Below are 6,295 nucleotides of genomic sequence, written 5' to 3'. Positions count from 1 at the left end.
ACTACAAAATTGATAATAGATAGTGCTCAATAGATAGCGTTTTTTCAAATAAGCGCTATCTATTGATGTGCAGAAGAATAAATAGCGCTTGTTTAAACAAGCGCTATCTATAACTATGGTAATAGATAGCGCTTGTTTAAAAAATCGCTATTTATATCTATTTAATATTATTTTTAATTAATATTTAAAAATATACTAATAGATAATGTATAAAAAGCAAATAGACAGCGCTTTTTATGGTACACGCTATCTATGGCGATTAAAATATTTTCCATTCCTGCTACACTCTTCTTGCAATTTGACGTTCACTCCATGCTTCGTCTCGCACTGCTCCTCCGTTTGATCAATGGTTAGGGCTCTCCTCCTCCGTTTCATTAGCGTTAGGGGTTCTTCTCCTCCGTTCACAGTACGTTATATGTGAAGGGTAGCAACTTTCTCGTCCCTAAAAAAACCTGCAGCAACAACATTTTACACTCACAAAATCTTCTCTCAAATCAAAACCCTAAAAGTTCATCCCAAATAAAAAACCAACCATGAACGCTCCATGATGGAGGAAGCCCTTCAAATCCCACTAACCAAGGACGCGAAGGAGATTGAAATCCCTCAATCTCTTGAAGGGTAGCAACTTCAAGGTCTCGCAGGGCACGCTCCAGGCGCTTGGCTCTGTCGCCGTTCGAGCTAGCGACCACTTCAAGTTCCAATTCAATGTGTTCGCTAAAGTGGGAGAATGGTGGAGGCACAAAATGCAAGGATCTAGAAAGCTTAAGAGTGAGAAGAGAGGGTTCCAGCTTGAAAGCGTTTCGGTTTGAGTATGGAACGTGTGAAGTTACGGGGTTTGGTGGAGGTGTGTTTTTGGAGAAGACAAACTAAGCTCCAGGTTTTGTTTTATTTTGTTTAGATGAAATTATATGTGAAGTTGGTGGTTATCTGTGAAATTGGTGTTGATGTTTGGTTCTTGTTTCTTTTTTTAGGTTGTTCATGCTCTGTTTGAGTTCAAATAAAAGAGAAATGTGATAAGGTGAAATGAGTTTAAACGTCTGAACATGGTTGGATTATGTTTCTGCAGTAGGTTAGAGTAGTTATATTAAAATATTATATTGAATTAATTGGTTGTTTCGTTTAGAAATTGTTTGATAATCTATAATACCTTTTGAATTGTTACGTTTTATATAATTGATGTTGCAGAATCATATGAGAGGGAGATAGGTGAAGTTCTAGAGGGAGAAAGTAGTACTGGTTATGTCTTGTTGAGAGAAGTAAGGGAGTGTGAGATGGTGGAAATAGTTGAAGAAGAAAGATGGATCCTTGCGGGTCCCGTAGGGGTTTAATGTAGGAGAAAAATGAAAATTATAAAACCTAGAAAAATTGTAAAAAAAAAAAAAAGATATTGTAATTGGTTATTTCTTCTTCTTTTTATGTTGTTTCATGCGAACTAATGAGACCCACAAGACTTGGGTGATGGAAAACTTGGGCAGAGAATGTGTCTTGGGTAGGTGATATTTGCCATTCGTTATTTCTTTTATTTCTCAAAGAGTGGGGTCCATGAATTTTGTGTTAAATGAAAGTTGTGTAAAGAGAGATTTTAGCTTGTGACCCACATGTATACGCAGAGAATGGGTTCATGAGCACATACAAATAAATTTTGAAAATACATGATCAGTAAAAGTGTAGTTTGGTGGGATAAATGAGAGTTAAAACTTTGTAAGAAGGTTTATTAGGGAGGGGTCTTTCACGTAAATTTCTGCACCCATCATTGAATTTTTGAGTGAAAAATTAGCACTAAAATACTTGCTGTTTGGTTGGAAATTCTGCACCAAAAATACTTGCTGTTTGGCTAAAAATTCTGCACCAAATACTTGTTGTTTGGCTGAAAATTTGTACTAAAATACTTGTTTTATGAGTAATTCTTACTGATTTGTGGTGTTTTTATTAGGTGGAGTCTACTGATGGTTCTGCTACAGTATCCTCATCTGGTGAATCCGTGATAGAGGCTCTCAAGATTAAGGAGTGGGAGGTAGGAATGTTCTAAAATGAGGTTGCATCTATCCAGGGCATAATAATAAGGAGAAGGCCACCATCTGGACCCCCTTTGCATTATGTAGGACCTCGGAACATTTTGGAAGAGATTGTGTGGAACAAGGACAAAGTAGTCTCACAAGTATTATGATTGAATTGTTTTGTTCTCTATTGTTCTTAATATAAGTTATTTTTTAACAAATGAGTTGAATGTATTACTGGTGACTGTGATTTTCAGCTTAAAGAAAGAAAGCCCCTCAGTGTGCTGAAGAAAGCTCTCGAAAATGCACCTCCTGCTAGGGATTTTATTGGTGCTCTAAGGGTAGCGAATGAACGAACTGGACTGTCAGGATTGATTGCTGAAGTGAAGAACGCATCACCAAGTAGGGGATTTTGAGAGAAAACTTTGATCTTGTAAGGTTTCCTTACCTTCCTTTATGATTTTTACAGATAGAATTGCTTTCTCTCTACAACTGTAACCTTTATGAAGTTGTTCCTGGTTTTTTTTTGGGAAATGTTTTAGCTGACCTGAACTTGCTGACACCCATTTTGTGTTGTTGGTTAAAGCTAGTCCATTCATTTTTTTTTTGGCTTCCCTAAATCTTCTTGTTACAGAATACATATTTGATCCGAGATAGGTCTACGTATCAATTTCTTCTCCTTTGCATCATAAACTTTTTGCTTCCTCAATTAATTTTCTACCTACCCGTTTGATATTCATGCTCATCAAAATAAATTTCTCTAAAATCTGTCTCCCGGATTTTTCTTTTACTATTATTGCATTTATGATTTTAATGTATCAGGAAAATGTTATGTTTTCTCACTAAGTTGAATATCTTGGTCTTGGTATTTTTTGTATCTCTAAATGTATCATGACCCTTCAAACAACTTATCCAACAAATTTGTTAGTTTGTCTTTTTCTCTCTTTATGATATATATTCAATTGTTTGAGCTGTTTCTATGACAGGTTGAAATTGGTAAATCTTACGAGAAGGGTGGAGAGCATGCCTAAGTGTTTTGACCGATGAAAAGTATTTTAAGGTAAACCAACAAACGTGGAATTTGTTATGTGTGTACTGCTTGATAATATTTGGTTGCTTGAGTACTGAGAGATTCTACAGCACAATGATAACTCACTCTAACTTAATATTGGTCCAAGGAAGCTTTGACAATCTTGAGGGAATAAGAAAGGTTGGAGTAAAGGTTTGTTTTGTGATTCGTAAAGTATCTGATATTGGATATATTCTACCATCTAATGCCTTTTATAGACCATGTTACAAATTTTAAGTTAGATATTTTATTGTTTATTTTGATTTTGGATATTAGACATAAACAATTGGAAATATGTATTTTGAAAAATTTGTTGTATTTCAGGTTTTGGATTAAACAAATAAAATAAAAATATGTATAGTAAATTTAAGTCTGTTATGGTTACAACAGACTTAAATTCATTGTCATTTTTATTTATGATTGTACTAAGATCTAAGTTTGTTGGATGACAACAGACTTAAAATTTAAGTCTGTTGGTCAACAACCGAATCTAAGTCTATTGTAAAACAGACTTAAAAAGCCCGAAATAACATACTTAAAAAGCCTGTTTTGTGCTAGTGTGTGGATATTATGTGTGTCAATATATGAAGGAAATTATTACATACTGTGAAGGAGGAACAATTCCAACTNATGTAAGTTATCTTTATTCTTATAATTAATTTGTAATAAAATTTAATTAACTAATTCTACGTTATTTTTCTTTCAAGCAGTATTTTTCTAATTGCAGATGCCAACATTATCATGAAAGTCAAATCAATGAAGTTAGGGAAAATGGGTGTTTACATGTAATTAGTACATGCATATAGGTTATGTTATGGTGATGTACAGTACTGATAGGACATATATGTTATAGTTGTATATATTATCTTATAAAGCAGTGTCATGTGATGACATGTACTAAACGACTTAATGATTAAATTTTGAAATATTATTGGAACAATAATTTGTATTCATATTAACATTCTTTTTGAGCATTTTGTCATATTTATGTTAATATTTTATATTTTTTTGTATATAATATGTAGTGTGGGTGTGTATATAATAGAACAATTTTATATTTTATTCTAAAATTAATAATTTTCTTTTTTAAATTTGAACCAATAGATAGGGCTTTTTTAAGGAAGCGCTATCTATTGGTGCTAACAATAGATAGCGCTTCTTTAAAAAAGCGTTGTCTATTGGTTCTGACAATAGATAGCGCTTTTTTAGAAAAGCGCTATCTATTGTCAGCACCAATAGACAACGCTTTTTTTAGAAGCGCTATCTATTAATAGATAGCGCACGCATATATACACTTTTTTTGTAGTAGTGTGTTTTGCTTGAGGACAAGCAAAATTCTAAGTTTGGGGTGTTGATGAAGGTTGAAAAACAATGATTTTCATATGTCAATTTGGACCAAATTACACCCTTTACTACTCGGAACGAGCTTAGAATCAAGCAAAACTCAATAAATGAGTTTGGAGAGAGACAAAAGCTGTTTTTAGCGATTTTATGCTTATTTTGCATTGTTTTGAAGCTGATTTGAGAAAAGTGGAAAATGGAGTTGAAGATACAGGTCGTTGACTCAAGAAAAGAACAAAAAATTGAAGTTTGAAGAGTCGACGTATCGCCCGGCGATACACTTAAACCGCCGGGCGGTCCAGGACGAGGAGTAGGTAGCGTTGCAAGCTGAGAGAAACCGTCGGGCGCTGGCGAGGGAAACCGCCGGGCGGTGGCGATTGCTGCCGGGCGGTGACGGCAGGTTATGGGAAACCGCTGGGCGACACCCTTGAACCGCCCAGCGGTGGCACGCTGGACTTGGGCCTGATTTTGACGCGCTCCTCACCTATAAATACCCCTACTACGAATTCAGAGTCATTCTTTTGACAGGGGAAGACGGTCAGACCTAATTTTGCTCTCTAAAGAGGATCTCTTGGATGCTTAGGCTCATTTTCATCTTTTCTAGGGTTTGCTCTTTCATTCTTCCATTTTTCATCTAGTTTCACCATGTCCATGGTGAACTAAACCCTATTGTTGTTAGGGAATACAATGTAATCTTTTGATACTCTCTCTCTCTTATCGAAACTATTGATTATTTATATGGTCTCCATATGTTTTGATTGAATATTGTTNGGTTATCATCTGTGCTTAAGGCTTTTATCGTTTAACTCATTCGGTATATCGTTGTTTGTCGTTATTGACATGGGGACATGCGATAATGACATNAACTGGTGAGTAATCTCTTGATTTTGCAATACCACCTAGGGATAGGGGTAGGACGATCAATTGCGCTAACTTCTGTTTATAATGCGGTATTAATTACTAGGGGAAGCTAGGGATAGCAAGCCGGTAATTGATATTAGGCCCTTTTCGCCGAGGGATCGGGTTAAGGGGAGGCTAAGAAAGTCGCATAACAATTTAATCAATCTAATAATCAAGGGTAGTATGTAAGAGAGAGTGGAATAGATGAAATTNTTAGTACCCAACAACATCCATCCATCCATTGTTTTCACTTGTTAATTGAATCAACATTTATTTTGCATGTTAATATTTTTATCCTCAAAATCCAATTTATTAAATTTTATTTTTCAAGTCTTATTATTTTAATTCACGTGAAAGAGAAAGCCATACGAGTCTCTTGGGAAAAACGATACTTGGTCTTACCATTTATATTACTTGTACGATTTGGTTCACTTGCCAATCAGTCAACACCCAGAAATACTTAGGTATGTTCCTCTTGTTCAACATTGTTCTAGCAAGCTCTTCAAGAGCTCTATTCTTCCTTTCAACTACTCCATTTTGCTATGGAGTTCTAGGTGCAGAGAAGTTATGTGATATTCCAACTTCAGTAAGGAAATAATCAAAATCCTTATTCTGAAATTCTCCTCCATGGTCACTTCGGATTGATTTCATCCTGAGGTCCATTTCATTCTGAATGATAGCAGCAAATCTTTTGAAAACTTTAAAAGTGTCATTCTTTGCAGCAATGAAGTATGTCCAAGTATACTGAGAATAGTAATTAGCTATAACAAGTCCATAAGAGTTTCCACCAACGCTTTTTACCCTTGAAGGTCTGAATAGATCCAAGTGCAGTGGCTGTAGAGGTCTTGAGGTCGACATTTCTCTTTTTCTCTTGAAGCACTGTCTTGTTTGCTTTACTTTTTTACATGCATTGCATAATCTTTCTTAACCATAGCGAATTTTTGGAAGGCCAATCACAAGATCCTTTGAGACCAATTTATTCAGCTAA

At 35.2% G+C, this 6,295-nt stretch overlaps 1 long non-coding RNA gene across 3 annotated transcripts; it reads left to right on the top strand.

Moving 5' to 3' along the window:
• Positions 1-244: 244 nt before the first annotated feature.
• Positions 245-3,998, top strand: LOC111240944. 3 transcript variants are annotated; one of them, XR_002666616.1, is made up of 6 exons: positions 245-877; positions 972-1,018; positions 1,934-2,158; positions 2,255-2,430; positions 2,984-3,219; positions 3,777-3,998. It is a non-coding gene; the product is annotated as an uncharacterized LOC111240944 (long non-coding RNA). The 3 variants fall into 3 exon arrangements; XR_002666615.1 differs by lacking the exon at positions 3,777-3,998 and having other exon boundaries at positions 2,984-3,344; XR_002666617.1 differs by lacking the exons at positions 972-1,018; positions 3,777-3,998 and having other exon boundaries at positions 2,984-3,344.
• The last annotated feature ends 2,297 nt before the right edge of the window (positions 3,999-6,295 follow it).

Source organism: Vigna radiata, unplaced genomic scaffold (assembly GCF_000741045.1).
Source record: "Vigna radiata var. radiata cultivar VC1973A unplaced genomic scaffold, Vradiata_ver6 scaffold_51, whole genome shotgun sequence".
NCBI lineage: Eukaryota > Viridiplantae > Streptophyta > Magnoliopsida > Fabales > Fabaceae > Vigna > Vigna radiata.
Note: the sequence above shows the minus strand (reverse complement) of the source record. Positions and strands in the feature narration are given on the sequence as shown.